This window comes from Ambystoma mexicanum, chromosome 3p (assembly GCF_040938575.1).
Source record: "Ambystoma mexicanum isolate Mex_15411 chromosome 3p, UKY_AmexF1_1, whole genome shotgun sequence".
NCBI lineage: Eukaryota > Metazoa > Chordata > Amphibia > Caudata > Ambystomatidae > Ambystoma > Ambystoma mexicanum.
Genome location: NC_090925.1, coordinates 810283654 through 810304697, shown reverse-complemented (window position 1 = coordinate 810304697; position 21044 = coordinate 810283654). Strand labels below are relative to the sequence as shown.

The window sequence follows — 21044 nt, the reverse complement described above, 5'->3', positions numbered from 1 at the left end:
TAAAACTTAACTTAGTTACCGCTGCACGTTATTTGGTGTACTCCACCGTTCAATCATCTTCATCGGGCTCACGGCAGCAGCTACCCCTGCTGCAGTTGCAACGCCGAGTTTGGCTTGTTTTGTTGACTGGTTGCTCCCCTGTTGGGTGTGGGGGCCGGTCCTGCCCCGTTGGATTTAGCACGAAAGCCATGAGACTTTGGGTGGGTTTTTGGGCACTGCTGTGTTGGGGAAGGCAGCGAGGGAGGGGGGAGGTGCAGTTGGGGGATGTTTTAACAAAAATGGTGAGGCAGTGGTAGCTTTTGGTACGATATATCTGGCCACTGTATTGGTGGCCGGCACTGGTTCGACAAACTATGACACACATTACTCGGATCCCCCCTAAAATGCTACTGAATGGCCATTAGGCTAATGTCTTGGAATATCAGAGGGCTCAGCAACTTCACAAAGGCACGCAGGGTCACGGCTTATATCCAGAGGCACGGGGTCAAAATACTTCTCTTACAAGAAACCCACGCCCTCGCACATCTCTCGTCCTCTCTTGCCCCGGCATGGGGCCCCAACAAATACTACGCAGTGTTCTCCTCACAGTCCAGAGGTGTCCTCACCTTGATTCACAAGTCCTTGGAGTTCTCCCTTCGCACCAGCCATATAGTTGTCCGGGGTAGATATGTGATCCTCCACTGTTTCCTTGCTAATACAGAATGCCTCCTGGTCAACACATATGCCCCATGCTTCGATGCACCCGATTTTTTTTTACCACATCCTTGACATCCTCCTAGGTTATGTTGGGGTTCCCATTATTTGGGGGGGGGGACATGAATCTCATCCTAGACTCCGACCGGGACAGATCCGGTGATGCACCCAGAACACTGTCCAGAGCCGCTCGTCGCCTCCATGCACATATGCTCACTGCCGGTCTGGTAGATGCCTGGAGAGTACTCCACCCAATGTCGAAAGAGTTTACATTTTACTCCTCTGTCCATGACAGCCATTCCAGCATTGATCTTTTCCTTCTCTCCGCGGGGCTCATGGGCAAAACACTTACCACACAGATTCTGCCGCGCACATTATCCGATCACTCCCCGATCACATTGGACATTGCCATGCACCCGGCCCTCCCCCAGCACTCTAACTGGCGGTTTAAGTCAGATGCACTGAGGGCATGTGTATCTCTAGAGAGGCCGGGGACCTGAAAGACATTAGAAACTCTCTGCGCCGTTCTGAGTTCAGACTTAAGGAGCTAGAGCGCGAGTATGCAACCACCCTCTCTCCACCCAAGCTTGCACAGATAAGAACGGAACTGGACGCGTTCGAGTCCTTTGCCCTCAGTGAGATAAGATACCTTGCCCGACCCATTGCGGCCCGAAAGTATGGTGGAGGGGAGAGGCCGGGCCGTACCCTTGCCCGCCTCGCCCGGGCCAATGACGGATTGCGACATTGGTCTGACCAGCCCATTCTTGAGACCTTCGCAGATTTTTATGCAACCCTTTATGCCCAGCAACCAGAGCACAACCCGCAGGATCTGGACGACCTCCTAGACCGCATGCCAATGTCCCTTATATCTCTAGCCACCAAAGAACAATTAGATGCACCATTCACCCTTGATGAGATCACCGCTGTTATTTCGGCCCTCCCTAAAGGTAAAGCCCCCGGTCCAGACGGCCTAACCGCCGAGTTCTATCAGGAACATGTTGCCCTCCTTGCTCCACGCCTTCACAAGGTTTGGGAGGAGTTGCTGCGTCTTACTACCCTCCACCGGTACCTGCGCAAGGCTGTCATCACCGTGCTCCCCAAGCCGGGTAAGCCTCTTGATGAATGTGGCTCCTATAGACCTCTGTCCCTCCTCAACACCGATACCAAAATCTTCGCCAAAATCATAGCAAATAGGTTCCTCCCCATCATGAAATATCTGATTCACCCAGACCAGAGTGGTTTTGTCCCTGCCCGTTCCACTGCCTTAAACATTCGGCGACTGTTTAACGTCATCTCTAGAATTGACCCCCAAGCCAATGCTGTGGCCGTGATGCTGGATGCCCAAAAAGCGTTTGACATGGTCTCGTGGCAGTATCTGTGGACGGTGCTGGAGAAGATGGGGATCGGCCCATAAATGATGTCCTGCATTAAACTACTATATACTAACCCCGTGGCCAGGGTCCTGGTTAACTCTCACCTGTCGGCTCCCTTCTCCCTCCACAGAGGGACGCGGCAGGGGTGCCTGTTTTCTCCCCTGTTATTCGCGATGGCCATCGAGCCCATGGCGGATAGTGTACGAAACAACCACGTGCGCAAAGGGATCCATCTGCGGGATACCCCCGAAATTATATCACTTTACGCCGATCACGTGCTTCTATACATTAGAGACCCCTCATTCCACCTTGACCCGATCATGCGTGAAATTATCAAAATTGGCACATTCTCGGGCTTCACCATAAATTACACTAAATCAGAAATCTTTCCCCTTACGCCCGCAACTTCCCAACCTGCATGCGAATTTCCTCTCAAATGGGCACCTGAGGGCATCAAATACCTAGGGGTCCAGGTATCCCTCTCAAAATCCTCCTTATTGTCTGATAACTATGGGGCTGCCGCGCAATATGCTGATGCCAGGATGGAAAAATGGCGAAACCTCCCCCTCTCACTATCAGGGAGACTGTCCCTAATAAAAATGATCATAGTTCCGAAGCTCCTACACATATTCGCTAACGTCGCACTTTGGCCCGGGAAACAGTACTTTGCGGACCTGCACGCGGGGTGCGCCCGCTTTCTGTGGCATGCTGGTGCCGTGCGTAGAAAGTGGCAACTTATGACCCTACCTTATGAGAGGGGTGGCTTCAGTGCACCTGATCTCACCCAGTATTGGATAGCCTCTCAGGCTCAGCATGCTACATACTGGTACCATCACCAGGACCACCCCCCGCATGTTAAGCTTGAAATCCTGGCGACCGGGGAGGTGAATGTCATGTCCTTGATCCTTTTTCACTCGTATCGCTCGGAGGCCCCTGCTCACCCAGTGGCCTCCACTATAAGGGCGCGGCGGCAGATCTTGATGCCTGGTTCTGGCTCCCCCCGTATTACAAATGGCTTCCCCTCTGGTCGTTCCCTGGCCTCACCCCCACACAAGATAAGCTCCTTATGCGCCACTGGTCGGACCTGGGATACAGATCATTCTCCGACCTGTTCCCCGACGGGAAATTCATCACCCCAGATACGTGGAAGCCAGAGCACTCCAAGTCCCCACTGGAGCTGCTGCAATACTTCCGACTTAGGGCGGCAGTCCAAGACATGTGGCCCTCGTATCCGGACGAACCCCCTGAGTCCCCTGAGATCTGCTACATTGCCAATTCCGCTGGTGGTAAGGGCATTGTGTCCTCCCTGTATAAAATGTTGATGTCGCGAGCTGTAGAACCTCCCCACACTTTTCGGGATTCCTGGAGCCGGGATCTGGGATTAGACATCACGGATGATATGTGGACCAAAATGTGCATGCATACACGCAGGGTTTCTCTTAATTCCAGAGTTAGATGTGTTCAATACAAGCTACTCAATCGCCTGTACTACACTCCCTACGCGATTGGGAAATTTGCACGGGATAAATCCCACCCCTGTCAAAGATGTAGGTCTAACGATGCGGACCACGGTCACATGTTCTGGTTTTGTGGGGCATTGGCCCCGTTCTGGGATGCGGTGCTTGAGACCCTCTCCGAAATAGTGGGGTTCTGTGTTGACCCTGACCCCCTGTCTCTTCTGTTTGGGCTCTGGGAGGGGGCTGAGGCGAAACGGGAGGCTAAGTTTCTGAATGTGGCACCGATTGTGGCCAAGAAATCCATCCTGCAATGTTGGAAGCGCAGATCCCCCCCTTCCCTAGAAATGTGTCTGAGAGCCCTTACCTGGACACAATCTTGTGAAGAAGACTACATTAACATGTTGCCTAGTAATGCTCGACCTAAAAACATATGGACAGAGTTTTGTAGCTACTTGAACCTCAAGGTGGACCTGGAGCTTCTGTCATCTCCCCCATCTCCAGATCAGGGGACGGATCATACTACACGATAAATGCCTTTATTGTAATCAACCTCTGTTAGGATCATATGCGACCCTCTGTAGAATCTGTGCTTTATCATGCACGCTTCAAATATGGAATGTGTGTTGTTGTTGTAACCTGTAATGTGCCAGCTACTATTTCTTGCCAATAAAGAAAAGTTTTAAAAAAAAGAACCAAGGTTGCAAGCGCCAACATTGTATGAAGAAATCTGCAAAGAAGGGGTAAGTGATGAATGTTGCAAATATAATTGAATATCCAAGGAGTGACTGAACTTTTGGAGGCCAAGAAAGATGTTAATGTTAAAGGATATTTGAACCGTGCACTATCACCACCGGATTCCGTAGACAGAGTGGTTTGGCGCCACGTGGGTGCTCATTGAAAGGTCCCTGTTATGTATCCTATTGAGATAGTAAAATTGTGAACTGTGAAATCGAAGTGGTCCTGCAATGGGTCAAGCCAAACCCTCTGCACATTCGAAAGTCTTCGATAACTAAATATGAACTGTAATTAGTGCGAGCCCGGCTGATGGAAACTAATTGTGAAAAGGATCTGAGCTCGGCAGAGACAGATCTGGGGTGAACCGTGAGTCAACTTTGAAAAGATATACAAACTGAAATTGGTCCCAGCCCGGCTGAGGGAGACTAATTGTGTAAAAGGGATCTGATCCTGGCTGAGGGGGATCCAGGGTGAACCGTGAGTCACCCGAGAAAAGATTGTGGTAGAAAAGGGGATTGGGGCCTGGCTGAGGGGGGATCCAGGGTGGAGAGTGAATCGCCCTACCTTAATATTTGGAAAGGAACTTTTGTTTGTTTGATACATTAGGCCTTCTGAATCAAGAGACTTTTGATAACTTAAGAGACTTGGGCATAGAAGGCCCTGATGCTTGTAATAGAAATGTATCCTAATGCCGAAGAAGCCCAAGAGTGTGCTATGCTCGAGTGAACCGCCTGGTCCCCTGCTGAAAACATGGGGAAGGGAGGCTAATGGCCTGAACATCCTGACTTATCATTTTGTGAACACTTCTTTGTTTTTCATGAACATTTTCCCTCACTATTTGTAAATTAGCGGTAAGGTTTGAGAATAGGGTTTTTAGTATAGGCCCTTTTATTTTGACGTGACTCCATTACATTATTATTATTTGATGGTCGCAGCTTGCTCCCATCTTAGATTTAGGTTTAGATAGGCGTTTATCACACCCTTGATAAAGGTCAACAAACACCCTTGAACTGTGGTTATACTTGTGCCTGTCTTACTTTGATACCATGCCTTCCTTTACAAAAGCCACTCTGCACTTGCATTGCAGAGAGGCTAGGTTGGAGTCATTCCAGGTGTTGAGCTTGGAGGCAGGCTTCATTTGGATCCTCATGACAGGGGCAAGGATATCCAGGGTGTTGGTGATAGAAAGGTGAAAATTACCAAGGGCAGTCATTGTGGGAGTCTGTGGCAGAAGTGGGAGGCGGAATGAAAGTGGCAGCAAAGGCAGCAGCTGACAGTAGGCGAAATGCACCATTTTAGCAAATGAGTCAACTTTCACCATAATTGGTGCATTGTTGGGCGGAAGGATGGCCGATGATGAAATCTGTTGATTCCAACCAAGTACATTTGGAAGGTTTCTGGTTGGAGTTCACCCATTGGAAGCTGTCGTGGGGTCTTGCTCTGAGCGCAAATATAACAGAGGTTTACATAATCATGAACATCTTTGGATAATGAGGGCCGCCCGAAATGTGTGATGATTGATTTAGTTGCTGGCTCTCCTCTGTGGCCAGCCACTGGGCTTGTGTGGCATATGTGCAGTATTTCCTGGAGTAATGTAGATATTAGAACGAATAATCCGTTGTGGTAAAACAGCAAACCTTGTTTTTCTAAAAACTGTCTGGAATTCTTAGTAAATACTTGAAAAAAGAGTGAGAAATAGCAGTTGCTTCTTCTCAAAGAGTTTGTAAAAATGCAGTTACAGAGAAGACAATGTTTTGGTGAGCAAAGGTCAATTCGCAGGGCCGCTTTGCTTGTCCCGGCTCAGGGTGACGCTGAGGCAAAGCAAGTGCTTCTATGTTCTCTGTTCCTCATATGTAAAAAAAAGTCATGTTGGGGAAAATATCTCATCAGACTTGTCTGCTATTGTGACAAACTATCTGCTGTAAAACTTATACATTTTGATGCACTGATGAGATTTACACTGGATATCGCACTTCAAATAACAGATGGCCACATTCCAAGCAGGCTTCTTTGATGGTCAATGGCTCATTCTCCAGAATGGAGTAACTTATCTCGCGTTCAGGTAAGTTCTGTGAGAGAAACGCCAAAGGGTGTTGTTGAGAAATATGTTGTATTTGCTTGAGACCTGCCCCCCCAATTTCCCCGTCAGAGATATTGGTTTCCACAATGAAGGGGCACAAGGTATCAAATCGACAGCTAACCCCAGAATATGTTAATGTTAATGCTAATGATAAAGGATATGTATAACGTCAGAGTGGTCCCCTGATGCTCTGGTGGATCTGAAAGGAAAGAGGGTAGGATGGGTTAGTAAGGCTGAGCGGGGAAAAGACCAAGAGTTTTGTGATGTGCTCTTAACGGCCTCAGTTCGGTTAACACTGTTCGCTGAGTTTAGGTGTGCTTTTCGGTTGGTAGCCGTCATGTGCTGTTGTGCGAGACTATGGGCCTCATTACGAGTATGGAGGCAGCCATGCCCTTAATAAGGGCATGGCTGCCTCCATACCGGGTCCCAGTACTGGGTTCCTTCAATGAGGAATAACCGGGTCATTCCGACTTTGGAGGGCCCAGTAATTCCTCCTTGAAGGAACCCATAGGGCTCAATGGGAATGGGGAGGGAGCTAATAACAGGCCCGTTAATAAAGGGCCCGTTATTAGCTCCCTGGTCCCCTCGCGGGACCCGCAAAGGACGTCTGGTCTGACAAGGCCTCCTTACCGGGTCCCACAAGGGAACCTCGTAATAGGGCATCCCGTAATGAAGGGTGCCGGTCCCGTACCGGCACCCTTCATTACGGGAGCACCCATGTTGTAATGAGGCCCAATGTGTGGTTTGTTTTGTTGTTGTGATGTAGTGACGTGCATGCGGTGTGTAGTGCTTTAGAGGTATGGTTATGTTTAGTTAGAGTTTGAGAGGTGTATGCAGAGGGGTGAGATTTTTTTGTATGTTTGGTTAGTGGCATCACTATTTAAATGTGACGCATGCTAATCTTCACAATTCTGTCTAGATGTGACCCAAGATAATATTCACAATTCTGTTTAGATATGACGCAGGCTAGTATTCGCAATTCTGTCTGGGTGTGACGCAGGGTAATATTCATAATTCTGCCTAGATGTGACGCCAGTTAATCTTCACAATTCGCTCTAGATGTGACGCAAGCTAATCAAGAGGCCACCACTTAGCCCCAAAAAAATGAAGGATCCAAGCTTCGTTCAACAATTTGGAGGATCCATGCTTCTTCAAGGGAATGGAATATACTTGGTGGTCTCCAAGACAGAAGGACCAGAGGACAGTGCATGCAAGGAGGCACTGGCGGGCAGTTAGGATGGAGGGTATTTGTATTTTGTATTTATTGTTTGCTCGTAGGCGGTTATACAATAAGAAAATACTGTTTCAAAGCACCCACAGGGCAAGAGAGGAAGCAGGAGTGGGAAATGCATTAAAATACATAACCATAATATTTAAGAGCAGTGGGGGGAAAGGAAGAGAGAACACACCTATTATGCCTTGTGAGTATTCAGAACATGCAAGTGCAGCAAGGAAGAGGGCAGGGGGGCTAAGTGCTGGGGAGTCTGAGCTCATGGGTGAGCCACAGATGAAGTGCTAGGAATGTTGAGTGCTGGGCATCCAGGGCAGAGTGTCTAAGTGCAAGTGCAGAGGATAGACAGGAACTGGGCTGATTGGGAGCGGGATGTCAGGGCCCCGAGGATGCATAAGGGGCCAGGACACCAATCGCAGCAACTGTGGAAATAGCAGGAGAGAGAAGAAGGGAAGGAGGAGGTAAAGAGGAGAGTCTTAAGGAGCTTCCAGAATTTAAGAAGATCCTACAAGAGGTACAGAGGGAGGGGGAAGCTATTCCATAGGAGGGAACCAGCTGAGGAAAGCGACCGACCACCTGCACTCTGTTTAGCAAAACGATTTACACACAGAGAGTTGGAGCCAGAGGAGCGTAGTGGTCTAGAGGGAAAGTATTTAGTAGGATAAAGTTGACGACACTGTGGGGCCCTGCCCCAGACCGCCTTGTGGATGATGCAGAGGGATTTAAATGTAATCCGTGCAGCAACCTGGAGCCAGTGAAGAGGTTGTATTGCAGCAGAGATGCAGTCCCTCGGTTTAAGGCCAAGGTTAAGACTTGCTGCCCTATTCTGGATTAGCTGTGAGGGTCGCAGAGTGGAAGATGGTAGATTCAGGAGGAGGCTATTGCAATAGTGAAGCCTAGAGAGAACCGGGGCTTGGGTCACATTGAGCCTCTGAGGGAAAGTGAAAAAAGGGAGAATTTCTTTGAGAAGGAGGAGCTGAAAGTGGGACTTCTTGGCAATGTCCTGGGTGTGAGGGAGGAAGGAGAGAGAGGAGCCGAAGATGACTCCAAGGTTTCTGGCTTCAGAAGAGGGTGCAGGCGGGAGCCCATGGGGGGAGGCCAGAGTGAAGGGAAGAAGGTGGGAGGAGGGGTCCCGATGGGAAGGATCTCAGTGTTGCAGGCATTGAGGCAGAGATTGTTGGCGGTGCACCAGGACTGGATGGCAGATAGGCAGTCAAGGATAATGGAGGGTGCAAGAGGATCATCAAGGAGTTTGAAAAAGAGCTCTGTGTCATCTGCGTAATACTGGTAGTTGGAAGAGACGGAGGAGATGGGGCGTGCAAGCAGAGCAAGGCAGATGTTAAAGAGCCTTGGGGAGAGGATAGAACGTTGGGGACACCACAGGTGGAGAGGGAAGTAGGAGAGCAGAAGGTGCCCAGGATGACTTGGGAAGAGCGGTCAGTAAGGAAGGATGTCAGCCAGTCCAGTGCCTGTTCAGAGATACCAAGGGTATCATGGAGCCTTTGTATGAGGATGGAATGGTTGACTGTGTCAAAGGCAGAGCAGAGATTGAGAAGAAGGACAGCTGGGGAGTTAGTCTAGAGATGTGAGCAGTTCTTCACGGGTGTCCAGAAGAGCACTTTCTGTGCCTCTGGATGCTCGGAATCCAGATTGACGGTTGTGGAGGCCACCTACAAGTTCAGTGTGTGAGTTGAGTTGGGGCAAAACCAACTTCTCCAGCAGTTTTCCCAGGAAGGGGGTGATGGAAATAGGGTGGTAGTTAGCTGGGCAGGTAGGTTCTGATGAAGGTTTTTTCAGGAGTGGGCGCACAACAGAGTGCTTATGGGAGGAGGGGAAAGATCCTGTGACAAAAAAGGGATTGCAGAAATCAGCAAGTGCAGGGGCAAGAGAGACAATGTTCTCCTTGATGGTCCTGGATGAGCAGGGGGAAACCTGCTTAGAAGAGGCCTTCATGGAGCGGACAACTTTGGTAACTTCTTCACGTGTGACAGGAGTGAAGGAGGAGAATGAGGACAGAGGCAGGAGGTGAGGGGATGGAGGTGAGGGGGTGTGGGATTGGAGGAAAAGTGTGAAGGCAGTACATTGCCGAGGGCCTGGGAAGGAGAGGAAGAGACTGAGGAAGGGTTGGCTAATTCCCTGCAGATCTTGAGAAGTTCAGCCGTGTTATTGGATGCACAGGAAACCAGTGCCTGAATGTGGGCTCTTTTCTTGGCACGGATGGAGTGCCTGTATTGCCTTTGGAGCAGGCAGCAGGCCAGTTTGTCAGAGGATGAGCCTGAGGTTTACCACTTCCGTTCTGCTGCCCTGTACTTACGTTTCAGGGCCGCAAGTTTGGTTTCTTACCAGGTGTTACGCTTAGAGGTAGGTTACAAGCAGATCCTCATGACTGGGGCAAGAATTTCAAGTGTATTGGTGATGGAAAGGTGGAGGTTGCTGAGGGCAGAGTCAGAGGTAAAGTCAGAGGTGGCCGGGTGTGTGGGGTGATGAAGGTGGAAGCAAAGGCAGCCGCAGACACTTGTTTCATCGGGCGGATGTTAGCGAACGAGGTTGGTGGGACTTTCGGGCGGGCCGGTCAGGGGGCCAAGGGGACTCAAATGGGAGGAGAAAGAGAGAATGGTCATACCAGGAGAGATTGGTGACTAGTGGGGGGAGAGAGAGAGGTCAGAGTGTATGAGGGCATCCAGAGTGTGTCCAGCCGAGTGGGTTGACCCAGAAGGGAGAATGAAGAGGGAAAGCAAGGTGCAGAGGTCAGTGAAGAGAATGGATGCAGATCCTGGGGAATCCAGTTGGATGTTGAAGTCACCCTGTAGGAGGAGGTTGGATGTGGATGAAAGTAAGGAAGAGCAGAAGTCAGCCCATTCAGGAACAGGGTGGTGGCACCTGGAGGCCGGTAAATGGTGGCAAAGGTCAGGGTGGAGACGAGAGAGATGACCAACTTGCAAACCAGGCTTTCAAAGGAAGAATAGAGTTGGGTAGGTAAGATGGAAGCAGGAGCCCACACAGGGAAGATTAAGGGAACCCCTCCAACCAGTGCGGTCAGATCGAGGGTAGGAGGAAAACAAGAGAAAGGGCTTAGAAGGTAGTAAGATCAGACACAGCAGCAGAAACCAATGAAGCAGAGTAGTTGGAAACTGCATCAAATTGACCTTCAAGAGAACAAAGTATCAGTAGCACGGATCCCTTCTTTCATGATTCAGTGCAAATCAATAGCCATTTTATAAGGTACAAACGCTGGGTGGACGGCTCACTCCCGCCGTGAGCCGCTATTGAAAACTTCCTTGCAGAGGGTATTTGAAGACAACTTGTTTAAAGCCAGGCCCACCTCGGGAGCAGCTGGAATCTGAGTCTCCGGAATCATCGTCTCCACAGATGGCACCGACACAAGCGTCGAAGTAAATGCCACATCCTTCCCATTCTCATATGGGTATTTTGAAAGGGTACAGTATGGAACAACATATATTTATTTATTTGCATTTTTAAAGCACTCACAGAGCCCGGGGGCATCGAGGCGCAGTTACAGCTATACGTCTCTTAGTTGCGTATTTATAACACGCTTAATACCCCGAGGTTTCCGGACCCTGGGATCTAATCTGTGTGGCTTCATGTCATTTTGTTTCCAAGGCGAGCGCGTTGCCACTGAGCTATCCTATCAGGTCTATATGGTTATTCTATGTTTTGATAAGGTGCTTTGCTCAGTAAGACACGTGTAACATTCTTGTAATGATTACAACATATACTCCAAGTGATCATTAGACATTGTAAAAGAGAGCCCGTTCGGAATGTCACTACATTCATGCATTTTTTTTAAAAAAAGCTTCTTTTGTCAACATTGCACATACTTTTGTCTCTCAAAAGGTCATTACTTCTTGGAAAGGGTTGCACCCACTCAAATTAAAACCAACGATTTATTTATTTTTATTTATTTATTCATTGTAGTTATTGGTAGCGCTCAGGCCTGGAGGCATCACAGAGATTTGCGTCTGCTGTGAGCATGGAGACAATGCTTAACATTTCATGATAGTCCCAGATTGGTTGGTAATGCTGCTACTTCATCACAACCCTATTCATGTCCCCCTCTAGCACTGTATAACCAATGCACCCTCAGTGTGATGACCACATTCCTGGAGGACTCGAGTCCAGTGGTAATACGGTGGTAATTCCGACCAGCGTAATTACCATTACCGCCGTGGTGTGCAGCAGAATTACCGCTGCATTACAACCTGTCAGGAGTGCACACACACCTTCGACGGTAACTCATAATTCGGTTGAACCGTAAATCCATTACTGCCACTTTTAAGGTTTACCGCCAGAATCGTAATGACCCCCAATGTGTAACTCCAAATAACAAGCTGGACCCTACTTCGGCTGATGCCCGTTCCACTGCTGCACTCATGCGCACAAAGAAATAAGACAACTGGAAATCACGTACCGAGACTAGGGTCTCGCATCAGGACAAAAGGGTGCATCAGGTGTTGGTCATATGTAGATGATAGCGGCTATGCAACCAAAGGAAAAGAATGCGGCCTTGCAACGCCCTAGACAAAGGCCTCGCGATGGATGTGGTGGAGCTAATTGCTATGGTGCTGACCTAGTGGGGGGCGGGACATCAGGCTAGCCATTCTCAGAGGCCTGTGTTATTGGTGGAACAGCCATTGGCATGTCTTAATCACCTGGCCCCACATTCAAATCCACACAGTGCCGTGTGCCCTTTTCCTGTCTCCAGGGCAAATACGTGGGCAAAATAGTCCGTTCCTGGCAATTGCACTCCACATGTGCAGAGGCGTGTCCAGACTCTTGTGACTGGGGTGGCCCAAGTGGGGCACTGACTTCTGCAGGGGTGGCATGAGGTGCGAGCGCACACACACATAATGATCGTAGTATAGGATAAAGGGGTGGCCCCTGGGGTGGTCAGTCAGATTCCAAGGGTAGCACATGCCATCCCTGGTCACTCCCTGGCCACGCCCCGGCACAGGTGTGTGAACCATCTGACAATCGAGAGCACCGTTAATGGCCCTGGTCTATGAATACAAGCCTCAGCTTCGCCTGTCCTTACGCCATATGAGAATATTGTTGCTATGCATAGATGGATCCAGTCACGTGACAGGAACACACCTGTGACTGGTCCTCGACTGTTTTATTGTCGCGAGATCCTATCACGGCTGAGATGGGGACCTTGGAGGCCAAGGACACTACCCTGCCCGCGCCACCGTGCTTTGCCTGGGCTGCCTTGGAGGCGTGAGACATCAGCCCCTGATTTCCTTGCATTGTTTGGCATCAAGGGGGAGAGATGCCGGGGTTCCTGCCGCTCCTTACCCTTTTTCAGAGCGATTCGGTTGCAATGATGGATCTTCCAGCCATCATGTAGGTCGGTACAAGCTCCTTTTATTAAGATGTTATCGAGGTAAGGTAGGTAGATAAGGGGGCAGAGCCCCAGAGGGGACCCACTGGCACCTGGCACCCACCACCCAGGCTTAGGTTTACATTCTACAGAGGCAGCTTCACATCACTCACTCAGCACTCATTCACGCAGGGAAAGAGGATACCACACTTTCCTCTTTGGCATGCTCATATAGTTGTAACGCAGGTTGAAGGCGTATAGCCATCTTGGGCCACACTCTCCATCTGACCTTTTCCGCCATAGTTCCTCGTGCTACGTGTGAACGGAACATTTTTTGGTTCATTTGCGTGCACTTTATTCACCACGTGCAAGGCAAGTGTGAAAACTGCATTTTCTCACGAATGACGTTTCTGCTGCTTGCTCTGCATTGTAATTGGTTATTTGTAATGTGCTTAATACCCAGACGTTTCTAAGTGCCGACCGGGGGTTTAACCTCTGTTGCTCCGCTGCGTCTTGCTTCCAAGACGAGCACATTGCCCCTGAGCTATTCTCCCGCCATTAAGTTATGTGTCTTTTCTCTTGCATCCTGTGTGCTATAGCATCATGAGAACAACTTTTAAGTGCACATTTTAAAAATACCATTTGTACCGTGCCGTTGCCGGTATTTTCTTTGTGAGTTTAATTGTTAGCTCAGATTCCCAAATCTTTCCACATCAATATTTAAAGTGTTTCACTTCATTTTTGATCCCCCATAACCGCTGTCGAAAATTTCAAATAAAGGATCCAGATAGAGACTATAAAAACGTTATATGATGGCGGGGGCAATTCCCGCCGCGAGGTTTTCATCAGTTGCACCGCGCATGCGTCCCGCCCCCGTTTGCCTTTCACATATTCCATCCATAGTGCAAAGTGAGTAAACGCTGCCTGCCATGCGGCGTGCTAGGGAAAGTCGGTTAACGGTGCTCGCAATTGAAATGAACCCCCCTCCCCCCAACATGCTCGCATGTCAGAGATGGTGTTAATTTCAATTGGGAACACTGCTTAGCGTGCGTGCATGGAAAGCAGTGTTCCCACGTGGTAAGCAGTGTTCCCGGTTGAAATGAAACTGAGAGGGTTTCATTTCAATTAGCCACACTCTGGCAGGGAGCGTGTACAATTGATCCCTAAGGGGCCTGTCTGTTTTCTGCTGCTGCATAAAGCAGGCGCACGACATGGGGGATCTACAGCATTTGCGCCGGTATGAAAATCCACGCCGGCGCAACTGCTGTAGCATCTCTATGGCCAAGAGGAAGGGAGCGACGGATACGCAATATGCATTCCGTCCCTCCTCTCCGATATACAAATGAATGAAAATGAGCCTTGGCGTGAATGCAAGGTGTTAACATCTCCAGGCGTTTACGCCTTGCATTCACGTTATGGATATATGGAGCATGAGGCCCAAAGTGGCAACTGAGTCTGTTTTATTTCATACTATGTGCAGAAACGTATAAGAAACCCACAGCGCATCCCTGACCCAAAACATGAAGCTCTGGATTACACAATTCTCTGTGGTTTTTTAGGTTTTTACACAATGAGCTCTATTCAGAAAATAGCCTGATATAATTCGTTGCTCATATAAACAAGCATTGGCAGTGCCAATAGTTTTTGCGTTTACTGCTGTTCTTTGCATATTGCATTTATAGGCACCAGAGCGCAAGAAGGAGAGTGCACAGTTTCAAAGGTGGATGGGATAAGGAATGTAGGGGTGCAATGCAGAATGGTAAGGGAAATAGAGCAAGGGAGGAAGCCATTGATAGAGGGTGCCGATGATGAGCAAGAGGAAATAGGAGCGAGAAAGGGTGAGACGGAGAGGGTAAGAAATAAAGCGAGAATGTGAGAGGAAGGATGAGAGGGGGTAGAGAGAGGTGAGGGAACAGAGGTGGTAGGGTGTGCGGGGCTAGACAGAAAGGGGGTAGGTTACGCGGGTGTGGGGAAACCAGAGGAGCTAGGGATGAGAGAGAGGGTTTAGGGTGAGTGGGGGTAGTGGGATGGGAGTAGGGTAGGGAGAGGGGGTCGGACAGGTGGATGGGGCAGAGAGATAGGGGTAGGGTGGATATGATATGATAAGTCATTTATAACACACTTGTACACAAGTGTTTCTAGGTGCAACAAGACAAGGGAGGGTAGACAGAGGGAGGACAAAACAAACACGATCTTACTAGGCCTTGTGTCATTCAGACCGTGCGAGTGTGACAACGCAAAGTGCAAGGGGTGGGAGAAGGGGGAAGTGCAATCAGGGCAGAATTGCTCTGAGTACGTGCAGCCAGGGCAGCACAGCTCTGGGTAAGCGCAAGGAGGCAGGGCACTGAAGGGTTACAGTTACAGCCCCTATGTGAGCAGTAGGCCCGGAGGCTGTGCAGGGGAGACTGGTCATGGAGGAGCATGGTACCCAGTGAGACTCTGAGGGTAGCCAAGAAACCAGTCAGCGCAGCAGAGAGGTAGGTCAACAGGGGGGACAGAGAGAAAAAGCAGAGGAGAAAAGGAAGGTCTTGAGCTGCTTCCTGAATTTCTGGTGGTCCGGCTCATGTTGGAGCAGGGCAGGGAGGCTATTCCAGAGGGAGGCACCTGCAGAGGAGAGAGATCTAGCCCCCACTCTCTGCCTGGAGATGCGTCTGACCCTCAGAGTTGGAGGTAGCTGAGCAAAGGGGTCGAGAAGGATGGTATTTTGGAAGAGGGAGTTGGACGTAGTGCAGGCTCCGGCCCCAGAAAGCCTTGGGGGCGATGCAGTGGGTCTTGAACTTGATACTTGCAGCCACCAGGAGCCAGTGGACTGTAGGAGCTAGTTGAGAGATTTCAGATTTGGTCCCTGGGCCTGAAGCCAAGGACACGTCTCACAGTCCTGTTCTGGATTAGTTGCAGAGCGCAGAGAGTAGAGGAAGGCAGATTGAGAAGAGACTGTAGAAGTAGTCCAGCCTAGAAAGAACCAGGGCTCAGGAGACAGTGAGCTTCTGGGGGAAAGTGAGAAAAGGGGGTGTACAAGGGAGTGCTTGTGGAATAGTGCCTCTGAGGAGGTGCAGCTGGTAGTGGCCCTTCTTGGCAAGGTCTGTGATTTGAGGAGAGAAGGAGAGAGTGGAGTCGAAGATGACACCAAGTTTATTTGCCTCACAGGAAGGCGAAGGAAGAGGGCCAAAGGAGGGCTGCCAGAGTGTGAGAGGGAAAGCAGGAGCAGGGGTCCCAATGAGGAGAATCTCAGTCTTACTGGCATTAAGGTAGAGATTGTTGGAGGCGCACCAGTCATGAATCGTGGGTAGACAGTCAGGAATGAGCGAGGGAACAGAGAAGGCTGAAGGGAGCCTGAAAGAGAGCTGCGTGTTATCCACATAACACTGAAAGTTAGGGGAGAAGGTAGAGATCAGATGGGCCAAAGGGGCCAAGTAGACATTGAAGAGCCAGGGAGAGAGGTTAGGGCCCTGGGGAACATCACATGTGGAGAGAGAGGTGGTGAAGAGAAAGGACTCAAGTTGGCCCTGGGAGGGTCGGTCCAGGAGAAAGGAGGTCAACCACTCCAGAGCCTGATACATGACACCCAGAGTCGATTGATCAGGATGGCGTTATTGACCGTGTCAAAAGCAGAGGAAAGGTCAAGGAGGATGAGCAGAGAAGGAAGGCTTGAATCAAGATTAGTGAGCAGATCTTCACGTACAGGAGAGACTGATGGTCATGGAGACAACCAACAGTTTCAGTGTAAGCTGGGAGATGGGCAGCTCTTCCAGGAGTTTGCCCAGGAAAGGAAAGGAAAGGAGGAAAGGAGGTCAGGCGATAGTTTGCCAGACAGGTATGATCGTCAGAAGGCTTTTTAAGGAGGGGATGCACAAGGGAGTACTTAAGGAGAGAGGGGAAAGATCCAGTGGCAAAAGAGTGATTGCAGAAATCGGTCAATGCTAGAGAGAGGGTTTCAATGTTGTCCTTGATGGTTCTGGAGGAGCAGGGGAGCACCTGTTTGGATGACTCTTTCATAGATTGGATGTATGCAATTTGTTCATTTCACAATTATTCACGAGTGAACAGCTTGTGGCTAATCTGACCTTTTGATCATCTGTTCGTATCTACGCGTTATTTAGTATAAAACTCAATTTGCATTGTGGAAATGGTACAATGACTGTGTTCTCCTGTTCTTCTGCATTATTTATTTATTTATTTGCATTTATAAAGCACGCACACAGCCCGACGCAAGTGCAAACTAGGAATGTGTTTTGTTTGGAGCTGTCCGTCATGCAAATCTTTGTGCTTTTCATTACCACTAGGGATCTCGTAACTGTACAGTTACAAGATTTAAAGCCCCTGTTTCAACGGGTTACAATGGCATGTTAAATCCCATAAGCCTACATTTTGGGCAATCTATAGCCTAGAAAAATCCCACTGGTGCAGAATACAATGCTTAAATATGGTTCCTGCATTAACAATGTTTGTGGACCGGATGAGATTGATATGTAATGGCCAACACATAGCACCACACTCCAAATCATTGAGGACAGCGTGCTTGTCATGTCTTTCACTCTTGGAATTATGCCATTGCAGCAGACTTGTGCACGAAAGGCAATCTGAAACATGTGACATTAATAGTTAATTGAATTGATTTAATACGTATAGTTGAATTGTTTGTTAATTCGATTGTAGCGACACCAATAAAATGTTCTTTTGAAAAACAAGCCCTAGAATTTCAATGAATTCATGGATGTTTTTTCTTCCAAACATTAACAGAAGAAAAGAGAATGTCACTTACCTATTGCAACTATTTTGCAACTTCGTTTTTAAAAGGGCTGCGGTCGATTTCTTAACAATGTCCCAGGGCACTGCAGCCAGTAATGGCCACGTTGTGAGGCAACAGTTGCACCTTGTGGCCAGTCCATGCATGTCCAAAAATACTCTGCTTACTGCATGTTTTGTATTCTATTTCAGCTCAGTCTCCAACACCAGGAGACAAATTAAAACAATATAGTTGTATTTGTCTAGTTAATTTTTGAATGCAGAGTGCCCTCCAGACCGTGAAGTCTTTAAGTGGCTTGCAATAATAAAACATAATAAATTAGGAGGTATTCTGTCGTTATGGGTACAACACTAAACAGGCCACTACTAAAACGTTAGCTGCCTAAGGCATAAAAGTGTACTTCAGCACATAAAAATGAGGGAAAACAAAAATGTTTTCACCTTAGCACAAAGGTATATTTTAAAGTAGGTCAAATGTAAAGAAGGTAAAAAAAGGGCATCAATTTGTAGGTCAAAAAGGGAAAACAATCAATTCGGGTACTTCCCATAGATCAGACTTTTCTAGAAACATCATCAGGTGTTGTCCGAGAGAAAGGAGGAGGAGAGGGAGAGGCGGCCAGAGGGGGGCAGAGAGAGGTAGAGAGAGAGAGGGAGGGAGGATAGGAAGACCTGAGTTTTAGTGGTGAAGTGAGAAGCCAGAGCCGTACAGAGGGCCTGGCAGGGAACAGGAGAGGTGGAGAATGCAGATGGATTGCCCAGCTCCTTGCAGATTTGAAATAGTTCAGCCGTGTTGTTAGAGGCCGCAGCGACACGGGCTTGGATGTGGACTCACTTCTTGGACAGGACAGAGAGTCTGTATGGCCTTTGGAGCAGACTGCACGTCAGTTTGTCAGAGGCTGCGCCCAATGCCCTCCACTTCCTCTCAGCCACCCTGCACTTGCGTTTCAGGGCGCCGTGGTGGGAGTCATACCAAGAGTTGCACTTGAAGGTAGGCTTCAGATGCATTCTCATGACATAGGCAAGGACGTCCAGAGTGTTGCAGATAGAAAGATGAAGGTTAGAGAGGGCTGTGTCAGAGTGTGAGTCAGCTGTAGGCGTAGGAGGTAGCATCAAAGGCATCCACTGACACACGCTTCATAGGCCGAATGATCGAGAAAGTAGGTGGCAGTGCTGGGGGGGCTTAGCCTGGGGGACAGAGTTTCAGGGGAAACAAGAGCAGAAAGTGGTCCGTCCAAGGTGAGAGGGTTGGAGAGGGGGATGTCTGAGGTGATGAGAACATCCAAGGTGTGTCTGGCAGAGTTTGTCGGACCACAGGGTAGAATGGAAAGAGATCGAGTGTCGCAGAGGTTGCGGAAGAGCCCAGAGGAGGGATTAGAAGCATCCAGGTGGATGTTGAGGTCTCTGAGGAAGAGAAGTTGAGAGGTAGAGGCAAGGAGAGAAGAGGAGAGGTCAGCCCACTCTGAGAGGAAGAGGACAACCTGTCCAGTTGGCCTGTAGATGGTGGCCACAGACGGAGAGAGGCCAGGAGAAATATAGAGCCTGCAGACCAGGCATTGAAAGGAGGCCTGCGTAGGAATGACAGAAGCAGAGACCCACTCCAGAAAATCAGAGCTACTCCATCTCCAGGATGGTTGGTTCTGGATTCAGAGAGGATTTTGTAGACATCACGGAGGAGAGTGTCAAAACACGTGACAGAGCTGGCTGTGAAACCATGTCTCTGTGAGAGCGAGGACATCCAGGTCAAGTTCTTCAAGGAGGTGGCAGATGTCAGAGGAGTGTTTGACAACAAAGCAAGAGTTGAGAGTAGCGACTTGGAGCAGGTTGCCACATTTGAAAGATTTCCGGGGTGGGGTAGAGGCTTGAGGTATGCCCTGCGGAAGTGGTAGAGGGGCCCAAGAATGGGCAGAGGTGGTAGAGGAAGGTGGCATAGTGGCCAGAGAGGAGGGTGCCAAAGAGGTGATGGAAGAAGAAGGTGGCAGAGGAGCCTGAGAGGTGCTAGTAGGAGTAGCAGGAGAAGGAAGGAAGTTGATAAGACACAAGAGCTGTCTATCAAAAAGGAGGAGATTGGGCTGATGGCCCTGGACCAAGACGGTGCCATTCAGATAGACATTAATGATGGTCTTGGAGGAGTGGACGGAGTACAAGAGGACCTTCCATCGGGTACCACTATTAATGCAAGAGGAAGAGATAGGGGAGACAGCCGAGACCATATGAGGGGTCTATAGATCTGGTGAGGGAATGACAAAGAGGATGTCGGTGAGAGTCTGTCTGTAGGAAGCACTGATGTAGGTATCAGCGATAGGGAGACTTGGGTTGGCTTGGAGACCAGGATATCCCTCTTGAACGTCTTCCTTCCAGACTTAGTGAGAGGGATAGGATAGGAGATACAGTAGCAGTTATAGAAGATGGGAGAGACGGAAAGCACCATAGAGGGTGCAAGGAGGAAAGTAGGAGGAAGAGGGAGCGAGAGGGAGAGGAGAGATGCACAGCCCAGCGCCGCACAATGCAGGAGTTGCAGAGGGGGTCACACAGTAGGGAACACACAGAAGGAGCAGACAGGTAGACACAACAGTACAACGGTACCCCCAGTGGGGTGGGGACCTAGGGAGTGGGGGTGAGCATAATGGGAAACAGTTCACAGTACAACAATGATCACAGATGAAAGGTGACCTAAAGAGTGGGAGGGAGCCTAAAGGGACAGAAATACAGTATACAGTAACCGCAATTGAGGGGACCTAGAGAAAGGACACAAATAAGTACGGCAACCACTAAAGGGGAGAGCCTAGGATTTCGCATAGACAGAGTGCATTGTGTCAGACAGTTAGGTGGAAGTACGCGCAAAGGCCGGGAAGTTCAGTAGAGGGCAGTAGTGGCTGCTCCCACTTCCCACACCTTTTTTACCTTTCGGTCGCTGATTGCCGATGGCTGCGCATCATACGTGGCATGCTCTGTGCTTTGTTAAGGAGCTTTGGGGCACCCCCACTGCGTGGCTCACAGGGGAGCTTCCAAATTTTCCTATACGCCATTGGGCACCACTGGGTCTGACAAAGGGGTAGTATGCAGGGCCCGCATTGAAGTCTGCCAGTGAGTCCCTAGGTGAGAAGCAACTCGTGGGTGTTTTCATTTTTAAATAACCGTGTGGTGCTATGGATTTATGTGTACAGCAATGATATTACATTAAATGGTGTTTTTTTGTAAGCCCTCTGGCACCCATAGATAATAAAAACTATGGGGGTCTTGGGTACATTGAAAGAACCTTTTCCGGGTATTATCCTCCAGCAAAGATAACATTATCAGGTGCACTCCCATCTGTGCAGGCAGACCAGTCTAATAGGATTCTTCTATCGTAGTGGTAGCTGACTAATAGATTTATAACCAGGGAATTTTGTTG

At 49.2% G+C, this 21044-nt stretch overlaps 1 protein-coding gene across 3 annotated transcripts in view; it reads left to right on the top strand.

Annotated features, from left to right (window-relative positions):
- The window catches only part of LOC138580918 (uncharacterized), a 500340-nt gene that overhangs the window by 222709 nt on the left and 256587 nt on the right, over positions 1–21044 (top strand). The window lies entirely within an intron of this gene.